At 52.3% G+C, this 18445-nt stretch overlaps 1 non-coding gene and 5 pseudogenes across 1 annotated transcript; all 6 read left to right on the forward strand.

Annotated features, from left to right (window-relative positions):
* Nucleotides 1-46: 46 nt before the first annotated feature.
* LOC114674893 (5S ribosomal RNA) lies at nt 47-166 on the forward strand (annotated as a pseudogene).
* Nucleotides 167-4159: 3993 nt separating this feature from the next.
* On the forward strand, nt 4160-4278 carry LOC114674754 (5S ribosomal RNA; annotated as a pseudogene).
* Nucleotides 4279-9827: 5549 nt separating this feature from the next.
* LOC144338839 (5S ribosomal RNA) lies at nt 9828-9936 on the forward strand (annotated as a pseudogene).
* Nucleotides 9937-13088: 3152 nt separating this feature from the next.
* On the forward strand, nt 13089-13207 carry LOC144338819 (5S ribosomal RNA; annotated as a pseudogene).
* A 2282-nt stretch (nt 13208-15489) lies between these two features.
* On the forward strand, nt 15490-15608 carry LOC144338791 (5S ribosomal RNA). Its single transcript, XR_013413166.1, has one exon. It is a non-coding gene; the product is annotated as a 5S ribosomal RNA (ribosomal RNA).
* A 1206-nt stretch (nt 15609-16814) lies between these two features.
* Nucleotides 16815-16933, forward strand: LOC144338830 (5S ribosomal RNA; annotated as a pseudogene).
* Nucleotides 16934-18445: the final 1512 nt, after the last annotated feature.

An 18445-nucleotide genomic window follows, 5' to 3' on the forward strand; every position in this document is an offset into this window, starting at 1 on the left:
GCATGGCTATGCCGGGTTCTTGTGGTAGCAAGGTGCCTCTGCTGGCGTCTATGGCCATACCTCCCTGAACGCACCTGATCTCATTTGATCTCTCGAAGCTAAGCAGGGTAGGTCCTGGTTAGTACTTGGATGGGAGACCACCATAGAATACCGGGTCCTGTAGTCTTTTTTGCTTTCTTTCTTGTTTTTCTTTTCTACATTCCATTCTTCTGTTCTCTCTCTCTCTTCTTTCTTTTTTCTTTCCTTCTTTCTTTCTTTTTCTTTCTTTCTTTCTTTCTTTCTTTCTTTCTTTCTTTCTTTCTCTCTTTCTTCTATCTTTCCTTCTTTGTTCTTTTTCTTTCTTTTTTTCTCTCTCTTTCTATCTTTCTTTCCATCTTTCTTTCTTTCTTTTCTATCTTTCTACTTTCTTTCCTTTCTTTCTTTCTTTATTTATTTTTTCTCTAATTCGTTCTTTCTGTTCTCTCTCTTTCTTTTCTTTCTCTCTTTCTTCTTTCTTTCTTTTTTCTTTCCTTTCTTTGCTTCTTTCTCTCTTTCTTTTATCTTTCCTTCTTTCTTTTCTTTCTTTTTTCTCTCTCTTTCTTTCTTTCTTTGTTTCTTTCCATCTTTCTTTCTTTCCTTTCTGTCTTTCCTTCTCTCTTTCTACTTTCTTTCCTTCTTTCTTTTCTCTCTCTCTTTATTTATTCTTTCTCTATTTTTTCTTTTTTTTCTCTTTCTTTTTCTTTCTCTCTTTCTTTCTTTCCTTCTATCTTTCTTTCTTCTTTCTTTCCTTCCTTCATCCTTTCTTTCTTTCCTTCTTTCTCTCTTTCTCTTTCCTTCCTTCCTTCCTTCCTTCTTTCTTTCTTTCTTTCTTTCTTTCTTTCTTTCTTTCTTTCTTTCTTTCTTTCTTTCTTTCTTTCTTTCTTTCTTTCTTTCTTTCTTTCCTTCTTTCTTTTTCTTCCAGACAATGTCTCACTCTGACACCTAGGGTGGAGTGCAGTGCTGCTATCTTGGCTCACGGGAAGCTCCGCCTTGCACATTCACGCCATTTTCCTGCCTCAGCCTCCCGAGCAGGGGGGACTACAGGCACCCACTGACACATCGGGCTCATGTTTTGTAATTTTAGTAGAGACGGGTTTTCACCATTTTTGCCAGGGTGGTCTGGATCTCCTGAATTCGTGATCCACCCTCCTCTGAATCTCAACGTGCTGTGGTTACAGGCGAGATTCACTGCGCCTGGCCTGCTGTAGTCTTTTGTGGTTTCCCCCCTCCCTCCCTTCCCCCTACTGTCACCATGCTTCCCAACCTTCCTGGACTCTGCTCCCACTTTACTGTAAGCCTACAACCCCGCTGTAGCTGGGGACGTCCTCTTGGGTGTCCGCCACGAAAGCACAACTGGGCTGCAGCCTCCCACCGCTTACTCCTCGCTGCCGCCATGCCAGGAGTCTGGGTCCATCGTGGGAGGTCAGGTGGCCAGACCACGAAGGCACAGGCACAGGTTCCCTGCTGTGCACGCTGCCTTCCCACTCCTGGAATGCCCAGGTGATTTAACGCACTCATCGAGCACCACTACAACCTTGCAAACATTGGGAAGGGCAGGTAGGGGCAGCGGGAGCCACACACACCAGCCAAGACCTCCGGTCCAGGACTCAGGGGCTGCTTTATCTGGGAGAAGGACATTGCTTTGCCAGTCACCAGGAAAACACTCCCTGTGCACCCAGATTCCATTGCCACCAACTTTGTGTAAACTCCAGTCCGGAGGACATGCCAGAGACCCAGGCCTCGGGCACTGTGGGCACGCCTGGTGCAACACCTCCTGCCAAATGGACAGGTGCACTGTGAAATTCTAGGGGCCCAATGCACCACACTAGGAGCACAGGAAGGTGCCAACAAAGGAAGGAGTCTAGAAACCCAACTCCAAACAAGCAATTAACCCAAGACAAAACCCGTCTCAGAGCTCCATTGCTCCTCTTGCATCAATGGCCTGGTCACCCTGTTTATCTCAACCCATGCTCCCTCCACCCTATCCCGGCCTGCTCAAAAGGGCCCTGCCTACCGGAGCAGGGTGGTCCCTCTCCATGGCTCTATCTCTCTCGCTCTCTATCTCCCTCCCCCTCTGTCTTCTGGGTTTCCCCTGCACCTCCCGCTATTTCTGTCAACTTCCACCTCAAGCTACTTCTGTGGCCTTCCCTCTGTCTCTCTCTGTCTCTCTCTCTTTCTCTGTCCCTCTCTCTTTCTCTGAATCTCAGTCTGTCTCTTTCCCTCTCCCCTTCCCCTGTTTCTCTTGATGGATGTCTCTCTCCCATCATCGGTTTCAATCTCTCCATCAATCTCTTCCTTGCTCTCCTTCAAGCCGTTTGTGTGTGCATGTATGTGTATGTGTGTGTGTCTGCGTGTGTGCTCGCACGTGAGTGAGTTCCTGTGTGCGAGCACCTGGGTATGTCTGTGTGTGGGCCTGTGGATTTGCTCCTGGTAGTGGTGGGGTGTGTCTGGGTTTCTCTCAGCCCCTCTCGCTGGGGACCAGGCTGCGGGCTCTAGTGCCAGCCTGGGGCAAAGTAGGGCCATCCCAACCCCCAACCACCCATGCTCTCTTGCTCACCGGCTGGGTCTTGGTTGGGACAAGCAACCGTGTTGGGGGCGGTGTGAGAAAAAGGCCATGAGAGGCTGGGCCGGCTGTTCATCCTTCGCCAGCCCTGATGGCTCTGCGTGGGTGGAGCAAGAGGGGGCCTCGCAGGAGCTACTAAACTTTCAGGGATCTAGAATATCTCTGCGACAGGTTGTAGGATCAGACGGGGTCCCAGGATCATGGGCCCTGGGTCCTGAAGCCTCGTAACACTCCCTGTTCTGAGCGGGACCTACATGTTGGAAGCTTGGCAGCTTGGAAGCCATGGGAAGGCCATGGTCGAGCAGCTCTGCTGTGCTGATATGATCCCGGTGGCCCCGGGCAGGCGGTGCCGGCTACAAGCAGGCGGGCATGGCTGGGCTGGGCTCTTGTTGCAGCCAGGCGCCTCTGCTGGCATCCATGACCACACCAACTTGAACGCACTTGAACTCGTCTGATCTTGGAAGCTAAGCAGGGTCGGGCCTGGTTAGTATGTGGATGGGAGGCCGCCTGGCAATACCGGTTTCTGAAGTCTTTTTTGCTTCCTTTCTTGTCTTTCTTTCTTTTCTACCTTCCTTTCTTCCCTTCTCTCTCTTCTTTCTTTCTTTTCTCTTTCTTTCTTCTTTCTTTCTTCCTTCCTTCCTTTCTCTCTTTTGTTCTTTCTTTCTTTTTCTTTCTTTTTTCTTCTTTCCTTCTTTCTTTCTCTCTTTGTTTCTTCTTTCTTTCCTTCTTTCTTTCTTTTCTTTCTTTCTTTCTATCTTTCTCTCTTTTTTTCTCTCTCTCTTTCTTTCTCTCTCTCTCTCTCTCTTTCTTTCTTTCTTTCTTTCTTTCTTTCTTTCTTTCTTTCTTTCTTTCTTTCTTTTTCTTTCTATCTCTCTTTCTGTCTCTCCCTCCCTTCCTTCCTTCCTTCCTTCCTTCCTTCCTTCCTTCCTTCCTTCCTTCCTTCCTTCCTTCCTTCCTTCCTTCCTTCCTTCCTTCCTCTCTTTCTGTCTGTCTTGCTTGCTTTCTTCGTTGCTGTGGATTTGCTCCTGGTGGCAGTGGGGTGTGTCTGCGTTTATCCGAACCCCTCTCTCTGGGGATCAAGCTGCCGGCTCTAGTGTCAGCTCCGGGCAAAGCAGGGCTATCTCCCAAACCCCCACCCCCCACATCATCTTGCCCACTGGCCGGGTCTTGGTTAGGCCAAGCCACCATGTTGAGGTCATTGTGAGAAAAGAGCTCAGTGTGGCTTGTCTGGATGTTCGTCCTTTGCCAGCTTAGTCGGCTCTGGGTGGGTGGAGCAAGAGGGGGCCTTGCAGGAGCTCCAGAGCGGCCAGGGATCCAAAAGAATACCTCCGCAACAGGGTGGAGGACCGGACGGGGTCCCAGGATCGTGGGCCTTGGGCCCTGATGCCTCAGAGCACTCAATGTTCTGAGCGGGCCAGATGTGGTGGAAGCTCAGCAGCTCAGGAGTGGGATAAGTCTGAAAGTGAGCGGCCCAGGGGTCCCGATCCGAGCCCAGCGGCCCCAGGCTGGTGGTGCCAGCTGGAAGCAGGTGGGCATGGCTGCGCTGGGCTCTTGGGGCACCCAGGGGCCTCTGCCCACGTCTATGGCCATACCACCCTGAACGCGCCCGATCTCATCTGATCTTGGAAGCTAAGCAGGGTTGGGACTGGTTAGTACTTGGATAGCAGACCGCGTGGGAATACCGGGTGCTGTAGGGTTTTTTGCTTTCTTTCTTGTCTTTCTTTCCTTTCTACCTTCCTTTCTTTCCTTCTCTCTCTCTCCCTTCTTGCTTTTTCTTTCTTATCTTTCTTTCTCTCTATCTTTCCTTCTTTGTTTCCTCTTTCTTTCCTGTTTTCTTTCTCTTTCTTTCCTTCCTTCTTTCTTTCTTTTCTTTCTCTCTCTTTCTTTGTTTTTCTTTCTTTGTTCCTTCCTTCCTTCCTTTCTCTCTTTCTTTCTTTCTTTCCTTCCCTCCCTCCCTCCCTCTTTCTTTCTTTCTTTCCTTCCCTCCCTTCCTCCCTCCCTCCCTCTTTCTTTCTTTCCCTCCCTTCCTCCCTTCCTCCCTCCCTCCCTCCCTCTTTCTTTCTTTCTTTCTTTCTTTCTTTCTTTCTTTCTTTCTTTCTTTCTTTCTTTCTTTCTTTCTTTTCTCTCTCTCTCTCTCTCTCTTTCTTTCTTTCTTTCTTTCTTTCTTTCTTTCTTTCTTTCTTTCTTTCTTTCTTTCTTTCTTTCTTTCTTTCTTTCTTTCTTTCCTTCCCTCCCTTTCTCCCTTCCTCCCTCCCTCTTTCTTTCTTTCTTTCTTTCTCTCTCTCTCTCTCTCTCTCTCTCTCTCTCTTTCTTTCTTTCTTTCTTTCTTTCTTTCTTTCTTTCTTTCTTTCTTTCTTTCTTTCTTTCTTTCTTTCTTTCTTTCTTTCTTTCTTTCTTTCTTTCTTTCTTTCCTTTTCTTCCAGACAGTGTCTCGCTCTGTCACCCAGGTAAGAGTGCAGTGGTGTGATCTCGGCTCAATGCAAGCTCTGAGTCCTGGGTTCTCGCCTTTCTGCTGCCTCCATTTCCCAAGCAGCTAGGACTACAGGCACTCGCCACCATACCCAGCTCATGCTTTGTAGTTTTAGTACAGACGGGGTTTCACCATGTTAGCCATGCTAGTCTGGATCTCCTGACCTCGTAATCCACCCAAATCGGTCTCCAAAAGTGCTGAGATTACAGATGTGATCCACCGTGCCTGGCCTGCTACAGCAGGCTTTTGTGACTTCCCCCCTCCCTCCCTTCCCCCTACTGTCAACATGCTTCCCAACTTCCCCTGACTTTGCTTCCCCTTTATTGCCTGCCTACAACCCGCCACAGCCTGTTACCTCCTCCTGGGGGTCCGTCACCAAAGCACCACCGAGCTGCAGGACCCCACCTCTTCCACCTCGCTGCCGCTCCACCAGAAGCCCGGCTCCAGCCCGTGAGGGCAGTGGGCTGGACCTCAAAGGCGCGGATGCGGGTTCCCTGCTGTTGGCAATGCCTTCCCACTCCTGGAATGCGCAGGTGATTCAATCCACTCATTGGACCCCACTGCAACTGTCCAAACCATTTAAAGGGGCCGGCAGAAGTAGCGGGTGCCACACACGCCAGCCAAGACCTCTGCTCCAGAATGCAGGGCCTGCTTTATCCGGGGGAAGGACATTGCTACGTCAGTCACCAGGAGAACAGTCCCTGTTCACCCGATTCCCATTGCCAACAAGCTCGTTTAAACTAAAGTCCTGAGGACTCGCCAGAGACCCAGGCTTCAGGCCCCTGGGCACACCCGGTGCCATGGCTCTCTCCAAATGGGCGGGGGCACTCTGCAAATCATGGGGCCCTCTGCACCATGCCAAGAGCTCAGGGAGGTGCCAACAAAAGAAGGAGACTATGAAACCCACCTCCAAAGCAAGCAATTAATCCAAGACAAAATTGGTCTCAGTGCTCCATTACTCCTCTCACATAGACGACCTGGCCACCCTGTTCTGGCTCAGCCCAATCCCCCTCCACCCTATCCCGGCCTGCTCAAAAGGGCCCTGGCTAACAGAGCATGGCACTTCCACTCCAAGGCTCTATCGCTCTTGCTCTCTAGCTTCCTCCCCCCTCTCTTCTGTGTTTGCCCCTGCACCTTGCGCTCCTTCTGTCGCTTTCCCTCTGTCTCTCTGTCTCTCTCTCTTTCCCTGTCAATCTCTCTTTCTCTGATTCTCTGTCTGTCTCTTTCCCTCTCCCACTCCCCTGTCTCTCTCAATCGCTGTCTCACTCCCTCCCTCGGTTTCAATCTCTCCATCCATGTCTTCCTTGCTCTCCCTAAAGACGTTTGTGTGAGCATGCATTTTTGTATGTGTTTGTGTGTGTGTATGTGTCTGAGTGCACACGCCCATTTGTGTGTTCTTGCACTCGAGCACCTGGGTGTGTTTGTGTGTGGGGCTGTGGATTTCCTACTGGTGGCGATGGGGTGTGTCTGCATTTCTCTCAGCCCCTCTCGCCTGGGATCAGGCTGCTGGCTGGAGTGCCAGCCTGGGGCCAAGCAGGGCCATACTGCAACCGCCAACCCCCCACGCTGTCTTGCCCACCGTCCAGGACTTGTTGGGGAAGTGCGACCGTGGTGGCGGTGTTGTGAGAAAAAGTCCACGTGCCGCTGGGCCAGCTGTTCCCCCTTGGCCAGCCCTGACAGCTCTGACTAGGAGGGGCAAGAGGGGGCCACGCAGGAGCTCCTGAGCGACCATGGATCCCAAAGAATACCTATGCGACAGGGTGGAGGACTGGGCGGCGTCCCAGGATCAGGGTCCCTGGGCCCTGATGCCTCGGAGCACTCCCTGTTCTGAGCAGGCTCTATATGGTGGAAGGTCGGGAGCTCTGGAGCTGGGGGAAAACCACAGGTGAGCGGCTTGGGGGTCCCGATCGAAGCCCAGCAGCCCTGGACTGGCAGTGTTGGCTGGAAGCTGGCGGGAGTGGCTGGGCCGGGCTCTTGGGGCAACCAGGCTCCTCTGCTGGCATCTACAACCATACCACCCTGAGCACGCCCAATCTTGTCTGCTCTTGGAAGTTTAGCAGGGTTGGGCCGTTTAGTTCTTGGATGGGAGACTGCCTGTTAATACCGGCCGCTGAAGGCTTTTTTGCTTTCTTTCATTTCTTTCTTCCTTTCTTCCCTTCTCTCTCTCTTCTTTCTCTCTTTTTTCTTTCTTGTCTTCTTTCTTTGTTTTCTTTCTCTCTTTGTTTAATTCTTTCTTTCGCCCTTCCTTTCTTCCTTCCTTTCTTTCTTTTCTTTCATTCTTTCTAGCTCTTTCTTTCTCTTTCTTTCTTTCGTTCTTTTATTCTTTTGTTCTTTCTTCTTTCTCACCTTCTCTTTCTTTCTTTCTTTCTTTCTTTCTTTCTTTCTTTCTTTCTTTCTTTCTTTCTTCTTTCTCTCCTTCTTTTTCTTTCTTTCTTTCTCTTTCTCTATTTCTTTTGTTTGTTTCTTTGTTTCCCTTTCTTTCTTCTTTCTTTCCTTCTTTCTTTCTTTTCTCTTTCTTTCTTTCTTTCTTTCTTTCTTTCTTTCTTTCTTTCTTTCTTTCTTTCTTTCTTTCTTTCCTTCCTTCCTTCCTTCCTTCCTTCCTTCCTTCCTTCCTTCCTTCCTTCCTTCCTTCCTTCTTTCTTTCTTTCTTTCTTTCTTTCTTTCTTTCTTTCTTTCTTTCTTTCCTTCTTTCTTTCTTTCTTCTTCCTTTCTTCCTTTCTTTCTTTTTTCTTCCAGATGGAGTATGGCTCTGTCACACAGCCTGGAGTGCAGTGGTGCAATCTCACCTCACTAAAAGCTTGGCCTCCTGGGTTCACGCCATTCTCCTGCCTCAGCCTCCGAAGAAGTGGGGACTACAGGCCCCCATCACCACACCAGGCTCATGTTTTTTTGTTTTAGTAGAGACGGGGCTTCACCCTGTTAGCCAGACTGCTCTGGATCTCGTGACCTCATGATCCACCCTCCTGAGAATCCCAACGTGTGGTGGTTACAAGTGTGATCCACTGCGCACGGCCTGCTGTAGTCTTTCGTGACTCCCCCCTCCCTCTTTTCCCCCTACTGTCGCCATGCTTTCCAACCACCCCGAATTCTGCTCTCACTTTATTGCCCGCCTACACCCCCGCCGCAGCCAAGGACGTCCTCTTCGTGATCCGTCACAAAAGCACAACCGGGCAGCAGCTTCCCACAGCTTCCACCTTGCTGCCACCATGCCAGGAGCCCGGTTACATCCCGGGAGGGCAGGGGGCCGGACCATAAAAGCGCAGATGCAGGTGCCCTGCCGTTCACGCTGCCTTCCTGCTCCAAGAACCCCCAGGTGATTCAATGCACTCATCGGACGCCACTGCAATCTTTCAAACCGGGGGAAGGGACGGGCAGGGGCAGCGGGTGCCACACATGCCAGCGAAGACCTCCGCTCCAGAATGCAGGGGCCGCTTTATCCCGGGGAAAGACATTGCTTCACCAGCCACCAGGAAAACAGTCTCTGTGCACATGGATTCCATTACCATCAACTTCGTGTAAACTCCAGTCCCGAGGACATGCCAGAGAACCAGGCCTCGGGTACTGTGGGCGCGCCCGGTTCCAGGGCTCCTGCCAAATGGACAGGGCACTCTGCAAACCTAGGGGCCCAACGCACCACACTAGGGACACAGGGAGGTGCCAACAATGGAAGGAGCATACTAAACCCACCACCAAAGCAAGCAATTAACCCAAGATAAAACCCATCTCAGTGCTCCATTGTTCCTCTTGCATAGACGGCCTGGTCACCCTGTTGTGGCCCAGCCAATGTACCCGCCACCCTATGCCGGCCTGCTCAAAATGGCCCTGCCTACCGGAGCAGGGCGCTCCCTCTCCAAGGTTCTATTGCTCTTGCTCTGTAGCTCCCTCGCCCTCTATCTTCTTGGTTTGTCCCTGCACCTCACACTCCTTCTGTTGCCTTCCCTCTGTCTCTCTGTGTCTCACTCTTTCTCTGTCCCTCTCTTTCTCTGCCTCTCTGTCTGTCTCTTTCCCTGTCCCCTTCCCCTGTGTCTCTCGATGGCTGTCTCTCTCCCTCCCTCGGTTTGAATCTCTCCACCCATCTCTTTCTTGCTCTCCTTCAAGCCGTTTGCATGTGCGTGTATGTGTGTGTGTTTGTGTGTCTGTGTCTGTGTGTGTTTGCACGCGTGTGTGTGGGTTCCTGCGCGTGAGCGCTCAAGTGGGTCTGTGTGTGAGGCTTTGGATTTTCTCCTGGTGGTGGTGGGGTGTGAGTGGGTTTCTCTCAGCAACTCTTTCTGGGGATTATGCTGCCGACTCTAGTGCTAGCCTGGGAAAAAGCAAGGCCATCCCCCAACTCTCAACCCCCCACACCCTCTTGCCCACCGGCTGGGTCTTGGTTGGGAAAAGCGACCGTGGTGGGGGCTTTGTGAAAAAAAAAACCAAGTGCGGCTTTGCCAGCTGTTGGCTCTTGGCCAGCACTGAGGGCTCTGGGTTGGTGGATCAAGAGGGGGTCTCGCAGGAGCTGCTGAGTGGGCTGGGATCCAAAAGAATATCTCCGTGACAGGGCTGAGGATGGGATGGGGTCCCAGGATCCTTTGCCCTGGGCCCTGACACTTCGGAGCACTCCCAGTTCTGAGCGGGCCTGATGTGGAAGCTTGGAATCTCAGGAGCCAGGGGAAGGCCTCAAGTGAGCAGCTCGGAGGTCCCAATTGGAGCCTGGCGGCACAGGGCTGGTGGTGCCAGCTGGAAGCTGGCGGGCATGGTTGGGTGGGGCTCTTGGGGCAGCCAGGTGCCTCTGCTTGTGTCTATGGTCATACCACCCTGAACGTACCTTGTCTCGGAAGGTAAGCAGGGTTGGGCCTGGTTAGTACTTGGATGGGAGACCACCTGGGAATACCGGGTGCTGTAGGCTTTTTTGCTTTTTTTCTGTCTTTCTTGTCCACCTTCCTTTGTTCCTTTCTTGCTCTCTCTCTTCTTTTTTGCTTTCTTTCTTCTTTCTTTTCTTTCTTTCCTTCTTTCTTCTCTCTTTCTCTCTTTCTCTTTCTTTCTTTCTTTCTTTCTTTCTTTCTTTCTTTCTTTCTTTCTTTCTTTCTTTCTTTCTCTCTCTCTCTCTCTCTCTCTCTCTCTCTTTCTTTCTTTCTTTCTTTCTTTCTTTCTTTCTTTCTTTCTTTCTTTCTTTCTTTCTTTCTTTCTTTCTTTCTTTCCCTCTCTCTCTCTCTTTCTTCTTTCTTTCATTCTTTCTTTCTTTCTCTCTCTCTCTGGCTCTTTCCTTCTTTTTCTTCCACACAGAGTCTCGCTGTCACCCAGGCTGAAGTGCAGTGGCGGGATCTCAGCTCACTGCAAGCTCTGCCTCCCAGGTTCACGCCATTCTCCTGCCTCAGCCTCCTGAGCAGCTGGGACTACATGCACCTGCCACCACGCCCAGCTCATGTTTTGCAATTTTAGTAGAGACGGGGTTTCACCGTGTTAGCCAGGATGGTCTGGATCTCCTGACTTCGTGATCTACACAACTCGGCCCCCTAAACTTCTGGGCTTACATTTGTGATCCACCCTGCCCAGCCTGCTGTAGGCTTTTGTGGCTTTACCCACTCTCTCCCTTCCCCTATTATCGCCATGCTTCCCAACCTCCTCTGACTCTGCTCCCCCTTTATCGCGCCCCTACAACCATGATACACCCAGGGAACTCCCTCTGGCGGTGCGCCACCAAAGTGCCATCAGGCAGCAGCATTCCTCCACTTCTGCCTAGCTGCCACCCCGCCAGGAGCCTGGCTGCAGCCTGGGAGGGCAAGGGGTCAGACCCCAAAGGCACAGGCCTGGGTGTTGGCATTGTGAGAAAAATTCCATGTGCCACTGTGCCGCCTGTTCGCCCTTGGCCAGCTGTGACGGCTTTGGTGTGTGGGGCAAGATGGGGACTCACAGGAGCTCCTGAGCCACCAGGGATCCAAAAGAATACCTCTGCGACAGGGCGGAGGACCGGAGGGGGTCCCAGGATCGTGAGCCCTGGGCCCTGATGCCTCGGAGCACTCTCTATTCCGAGCAGGATGGACGTGGTGGAAGCTCAGGAGCTCTGGAGCCAGGGCTTTTTTGTCTTTCTCTTTGTCTTTCTCTTTCTTTCTTTGTCTCTTTTCTTTCTTTTCTTTGTCTTTCTTTTCTTTGTCTCTCTCTTTCTTTCTTTATTTGTTCTTTCCTTCTTTCTTTTCTTTCTCTTTCTTTCTTCTTTCTTTCCCGTTTCCTTTTCTTTCTCTCTCTTTCTCTTTCTTTCTTTCTCTCTTTCTCTCTCTTTCTTTCTCTCTCTTTCTTTTCTTTTCTTTCTTTCTTTCTTTCTTTCTTTCTTTCTTTCTTTCTTTCTTTCTTTCTTTCTTTCTTTCTTTCTTTCTTTCTTTCTTTCTTTCTTCTTCCTTTCTTCCTTTCTTTCCTTTCTTTCCTTTCTTTCTTTCCTCTTTCTTTCTTTTTCTTCCAGATGGAGTCTCACTCTATCACCCAGGGTGGAGTGCAGTAGCATGATCTCAGCTCACTTCAAGCTCCGTCTCCCTGGTTCATGCCATTCTCCTGCCTCAGCTACCCGAGCAGTGGGGACTACAGGTGCCCGCCACCACGCCGCGCTCATGTTTTGTAGTTTTAATAGAGACGGGGTTTCACCGTGTTACCCAGGCTGGTCTGGATCTCCTGACCTCGTGATCCACCCTCCCCAGAATCCCAACGTGCTGTGGTTACAGCCGTGAACCACCGAGCCCAGCCTGCTGTAGTCTTTTGTGGCTTCGACCATTCCTCCCTTCCCCCTACTGTTGCCATGCTTCCCAACTTCCCTGGACTCAGCTTCTACTTTATCGCCCACCTACAAAACCGTCGCATCCGGGGACGTTCTCTTGAGGGTCCACCAACAAAGCACAGCTGGGCAGCAGCCTCCCACCACTTCTGCCTTGCCACCGCCATGCCAGGAGCCCAGGTCCATCCCGGGAGGTCACGGGGCCAGTCCATAAAGGCGCAGGCGCAGGTTCCCTGACATTCTCGCTGCCTTCCCATTCTCGGAAGGCCTAGGTGATTCAACGAACTCATCAGGAGCCTCCACAACCTTCCAAACAGGGGGAAGGGGCGGGCAGGGGCAGCGGGTGCCACATACGCCAGCCAAGACCTCCTCTCCGGAACACAGAGGCCACTTTATCCGGGGAAAGGACATTACTTGCCAGCCTCCAAGAAAACAGTCCCTGTGCACCCAGATTCCATTGCCACCAACTTTGTGTAAACTCCAGTCCCGAGGTCACGCCAGAGACTCAGGCCTCAGGCACCTTGGGGATGACTGGTGCCATGGCTCCTGCAAAATGGACCGGCGAACTCTGCAAATCTAGGGGCCCAACGCACCGCACCAGGAGCACAGGGAGGTGCCAACAAAGGAAGAAGTCTATAAACCCCACCTCCAAAGCAAGCAATTAACCAAAGACAAAACCAGTCTCAGTGCTCCATTGCTCCTCTTGCATGGATGGCCTGGTCACCTTGTTCTGGCCCAGCCCATGCCCCGTCCACCCTATCCCAGCCTGCTCGAAAGGTCATTGTCTATCAGAACAGGGCGCTCCCTCTCCATGGCTCTATTGCTCTCACTCTCTCTGTCCCTCCCTCGCTATCTTCTGGGTTTCCCCTGCACTTCTTGCTATTTCTGTCACCTTCCCTCTATCTCTTTGTCTCTCTCTCATTCTCTGTCCCTCTCTCTTTCTCTGAATCTCAGTCTGCCTCTTTCCCTCTCCCCTTACCCTGTTTCTCTTGATGGATGTCTCTCTCCCACCATTGGTTTCAATCTCTCCATCCATCTCTTCCTTGCTCTCCTTCAATCTGTTTCTGTGTGTATGCATGTGTGTGTGTGCGCGTGTGCCCGTGTGTGGGTTCCAATGTGTGAGCACCCAGGTGTGTCTGTGTGGGGCTGTGGATTTGCTCCTGGTGGTGGTGGGGTATGTCTGGGTTTCTCTTAGCCCCTCTCGTGGGGGATCAGGCTGCCTGCTCTAGTGCCATCCCAGGGAAAAGCAGGGCCATCCCCCATCCTCCAATGCCCCAGAGCCAAGGGCCTCTGCTGGCGTCTATGGCCATACCACCCTGAAGGCGCCTGATCTTGTCTGATCTCAGAAGCTAAGCAGGGTCGGGTCTGGTTAGTACTTGGATAGGAGACAGCCTGGGAATACTGGGTGCTACAGGCTTTCTTGTCTTTCTTTCTTTTCTACTCTTCTTTCTTGCCTTCTCTCACTCTTCTTTCTTTCTTTCTCTCATTCTTTCTTTCTTTCCTTCTTTCTTTTCTTTCTTTCTTTCTTTCTTTCTTTCTTTCTTTCTTTCTTTCTTTCTTTCTTTCTTTCTTTCTTTCTTTCTTTCTTTCTTTCTTTCTTTCTTTCTTTCTGTGTGTCTTTCTCTTTCTTTCTTTCTGTCTTTCTTTCTTACTCTCTTTTTCTTCCAGACAGAGTCTCGGTCTCTCACCCAGGCTGGAGTGCAGTGGCGCAATTTCATCTCACTGCAAGCTCCGAGTCCCGGGTTCACCCCATTCTCCTGCCTCAGCCTCCTGAGCAGCTGGAACTGCAGGCACCCACCACCACGCCAGGCTCATGATTTGTAGTTGTAGCAGAGACTGGGTTTCACCATGTTAGCCAGGCTGGTCTGGATCTCCTGACCTCGTGATACACCCGCCTCAGCCTCCCAAAGTGCTGGGTTTCCAGGCGTGATCCACCAGTCCCGGCCTACTGTAGGCTATTTTGGCTTCCCCCCTCACTCCTTTCCCCATACTCTCGCCATGCTTCCCAACCTTCCCTGACTCTGCCCCTGCTTGATCGTCCACCTACACCCCCACCACAGCTGGGGAGCTACTCTTGGGGGTCCGCCACCATAGCACCACCGGGGAGCAGCATCCCACTGCTTCTGCCTCACTGCCGCCCTGCCAGGAGCCCGGCTCCAGGCTGGGAGGGCAGGGGGCTAGACCCCAAAGGCACAGGCACGGGTTACCTGCGGTTCGAGGTGCCTTCCCACTCCCAGAACGCCCAGGCAATTCAATCCACTCATCGGGCGCTGCTGCAAATTTGCAAACTGGGGCAAGGGGCAGGCAGGGTCAGCGGGAGCCACACACTCCTGCCAAGACCTCGGCTCCAGAATGCAGGGGCTGCTTTATCCAGGGGAAGGACATTGCTTCTCCAGTTGCAAGGAAAACAGTCCCTGTGTACCTGGATTCCCATTGCCACCGAATTCTTGTACACTCCAGTCCTGAGGACAAGCCAGAGACCCAGGCCTCGGGCCACGTGGGCACGCCCAGTGCCATGGCTCCCGCGAAACAGGCCGGGACACTCTGAAAATCAAGTGGCCCACCGCACCACACCAACAGCACAGGGAGGTGACAACAAGGAACGAGCCTACGAAACCCACATCCAAAGCAAGCAATTAATCCAAGAGGAAATCCGTCTCAGCACTCCGTGTTGCTCCTCTTGCATGGACGGCCTGGCCACCCTGTTCTGGCAGAGCCCAAGTCCCCTCCACCCTATCCTGTCCTGCTCAGAAGTGCCCTGCCTACCAGAGCAGGGTGGTGTCTCTCCAAGGCTCTATCACTCTTGCTCTCTAGCTACCTCCCCCTCTGTCTTCTGGGTTTGCCCCTGCACATTGTGCTACTTCTTTCTCCTTCCCTCTATATCTCTCTTTCTCTTTCTCTGCCTCTCTGTCTGTCTCTTTCCCTCTCCCCCTCTCCTGTCTCTCTTGATCGGTGTCCCTCTCCCTCCCTAAGTTTCAATCTCTCCATCCATCTGTTCCTTACTCTCCTTTAAGCCATTTGTGTGGGCATTCATGTCTGTGTGTGTGTGTGTGTGTGTGTGGGTGTGTGTTTCTGTGAGTGTGCATGTGCGTGCGTTGGTTCCCGTGTGCGAGCGCTCAGGTGTGTCTGTGTGTGGGGCTGTGGATTTGCTTCTGGGGGTGGTGGGGTTTGTCTGGGTTTCTCTGGACCCCTCTTGCTGGGGATCAGGCTGCTGGCTCTTGTGCCAGCTCTGGGGAAATCAGGGCCATCTCCCAACGCCCAACCCCCCATGCCCTCTTGCCCACCGGCCGGGTCTTGTTCGGGACAAGCCTCCATGGTGGGGGCATTCTGAGAAAAGAGCCAGGCGTGGCTTGTCCAGCTGTTCGTCCTTGGCCAGGTCAGAAGGCTCTGGGTGGTTGGGGCAAGAGGAGGCCTCGCAGGAGGTCTTGAGCAGCCACTGATCCAAAAGAATACCTCAGTGACAGGGCAGAGGACCAGATGGGAGCCGAGGATCGTAGGCCCTGCACCCTGATGCCTTGGAGCACTCAATGTTCTGAGTGGGCCAGATGTGGAGGAAGATCGGGAGCCCAGGGAAGGCCGAGAGCGAGTGGCACAGTGGACCTGATACTGAGCCCGGCAGCCCCAGGCTGGCAGTGCTGACTGGAAGCAGGCATGCATGGCTGGTCCAGGCTCTTGGGGCACCCAGCTGCCTCTGCCTACATCTACGGCAATACCACCCTGAACGCGCCCGATCTCATCTGATCTCGGAAGCTAAGCAGGGTTGGGCCTGGTTAGTAATTGGATGGCAGACCACCTGGGAATACCGGTTGCTGTAGGCTTTTTTGCTTTGTTTCCTTCTTTCTTTCTTTTCTTTCTCTCTCTCTCTCTTTCTTTCTTTCTTTCTCTTTCTTTCTTTCTTTCTTTCTTTCTTTCTTTCTTTCTTTCTTTCTTTCTTTCTTTCTTTCCTTCCTTCCTTCTTTCTTTCTATTCTTTCTTTCTCTCTCTCTCTGTCCCTTCCTTCCTTCCTTCCTTCCTTCCTTCCTTCCTTCCTTCCTTCCTTCCTTCCTTCCTTCCTTCCTTCCTCCCTTCCTTCCTTCCTTCCTTTCCTTCTTTTTCTTCCAGACGGAGTATCGCTCTACTCCCAGGGTGCAGTCTAGTGGTGTGATCTTGGTTCACTGCAAGCTTCGCCTTCCAGGTTTACGCCATTCTCTTGACTCAGCCTCCCAAGCAGCAGGGACTACAGGCGACCGCCCCTATTCTGGGCTCATATTTTGCAGTTTTACTAGAGACAGGCTTTCACTATGTAAGCCAGGCTTGTCTGGATCTCCTGACCTTGTAATCCACATGCCTCGGGCTCCCAAAGTGCTGGGATTATATTCGTGATCCACCGTGCCCGGGCTGCAGTAGGCTTTTGTGGCTTCCCCCTTCCCTCCTTTCCCCCTACTATCGCCATGCTTCCCAACCTCCCCTGACTTTGCTCCCCGTTTATCGCACCCCTACACCCCTGACACACCTGGGGAACTCCTTCTCGTGGTGCACCACCAAAGCACCACTGGGGAGCAGCATTCCATCGCTTCCGTCTAGCCACTGTCCCGCCAAGAGCCTGGCTCCAGCCTGGGAGGGCAGGGGGCAGGACCCCAAAGGCGCAGGCCTGGGTGTTGGCGTTTTGAGAAAAAGTCCAGGTGCCGCTGGGCCGCCTGTTCGCCCTTGGACAACCCTGATGGCTCTGGCTGTGTGTGGCAAGAGCAGGCCTCGCAGGAGCTTCTGAGCTGCCAGGGATCCAAAAGAATACCTCTGTGACAGGGCAGAGGATGAGACGGGGTTCCAGGATCGTGGGCGCTGGGCCCTAATGCCTCAGAGCACTCCCTTTTCTGAGTGGGCCAGACGTGGTGGAAGCTTGGGAGCTCGGGAGCTGGGGGAAGGCCATGGGCGACCGGTTTGGCGGTCCCGATATGAGCACGGAGGCCCCTGGCTGGTGGTGTTGGCTGGACGCCCGTGGGCATGGCTGGGCCGGGCTCTTGTGGCAGCCAGGCGCCTATGCCAGGGTCTATGGCCATACCACCCTGAACACACGAGATGTCATCTGATCTCGGAAGCTAAGCAGGGTCGGACCTGGTTAGTATTTGGATGGGAGATCGCCTGGGAATACCAGGTGCTGTGTGCTTTTTTGCTTTCTTGTCTGTCTTTCTTTTCTACCTTCCTTTCTCTCCTTCTCTCTCTCTCTTCTTTCTTTATTTTCTCTCTTTCTTTCCTTCTTTCTTTCTTTCCTCTTTCCTTCTTTTCTTTCTTTCTCTTGCTCTTTCTTTCCTTCTTTCTTTCTTTTCTTTCTCACTTTCTTTCTTCTTCCTTTCATTCTTTCTTTCTCTTCTTTCTGTCTCTCTTTCTTTCTTTCTTTCTTTCTTTCTTTCTTTCTTTCTTTCTTTCTTTCTTTCTTTCTTTCTTTCTTTCTTTCTTTCTTTCTATTTTTCTTTTTCTTCAGGATGGAGTCTGGCTCTGTCACCCAGGGTGGAGTGCAGTGGCGCAATCTCGGCTCACTGCAAGCTCCACCTCACGTGATCATGCCATTCTCCTGCCTCAGCCTCTGGAGTAGCGGGGACTACAGGCACCCACCCCCACACCGGGCTCATGTTTTGTACTTTTTCTAGAGACGGGGTTTCACCGTGTTAGCCAGGCTGTTCTGGATCTCCTGACCTCGTGATCCACCGTCCTCTGAATCCCAATGTGCTGTAGTTGCAAGCGTGATCCACCTCGCACAGCCTGCTGTAGTCTTTTGTGACTTTGCCCCTCCCTCCCTTCCCCCTACTGTCACCATGCGTCCCAATCACCCCGGATCCTGCTCCCACCTTATCGCCCGTCAACACCCCTGCCACAGCCAGGGTCATCCTCTTTGGGGCCCGCTGCGAAAATGTAACCGGGCAGCAGCCTCCCACCGCTTCCGTTTCACCGCCACCATGCCAAGAGTCCGGGTCCATCCCGGGAGTGCAGGGAGCCGGTCCATAAAAGTGCCGGCGCAGGTTCCCTGCCGTTCGCGCTGCCTTCCTGCTCCCTGAATGCCCAGGTGATTCAGTGCACTCATCGGGCTCCGCTGCAACCTTCCAAACTGGGGGAAGGGGAGGGCAGGGGCAGCGGGTTCCACACACGCCAGCCAAGACTTCCACTCCAGAATGCAGGGGCCGCTTTATCCGGGACAAGGACATTGCTTTGCCAGCCACCAGGAAAGCAGTCCTTGTGCACCCGGATTCCGTTGTCACCAACTTCATATAAACTCCAGTCACGAGGACATGCCAGAGATCCAGGCCTCGGGCACCGTGGCCACACTCAGTGCCACAGCTCCTCCCAAACGGACGGGTGCACTCTGCAAATCTAGAGGCCCAACGCACCACACCAGGAGCACAGGGAGGTGCCAACAAATTAAGGAGCCTACGAAACCCACCTCCAAGGCAAGCAAGTAAGCCAAGACAACACCCCTCTCAGCACTCCATTGCTCCCATTGCATGTACGGCCTGGCCACCCTGTTCTGGCCCACCCCAAGCCCCCTCCACCCTATCCCGGCCTGCTCAAAAGGGCCCTGCCTACCAGATCAGGGCTCTGCCTCTCCATGGCTCTATCTCTCTCACTCTCTATTTCCCTCCCACTCTATCTTCTGGGTTTCCCCTGCACCTCCTGCTATTTTTAT

This window comes from Macaca mulatta, chromosome 1 (assembly GCF_049350105.2).
Source record: "Macaca mulatta isolate MMU2019108-1 chromosome 1, T2T-MMU8v2.0, whole genome shotgun sequence".
Taxonomy (NCBI): Eukaryota; Metazoa; Chordata; class Mammalia; order Primates; family Cercopithecidae; genus Macaca; species Macaca mulatta.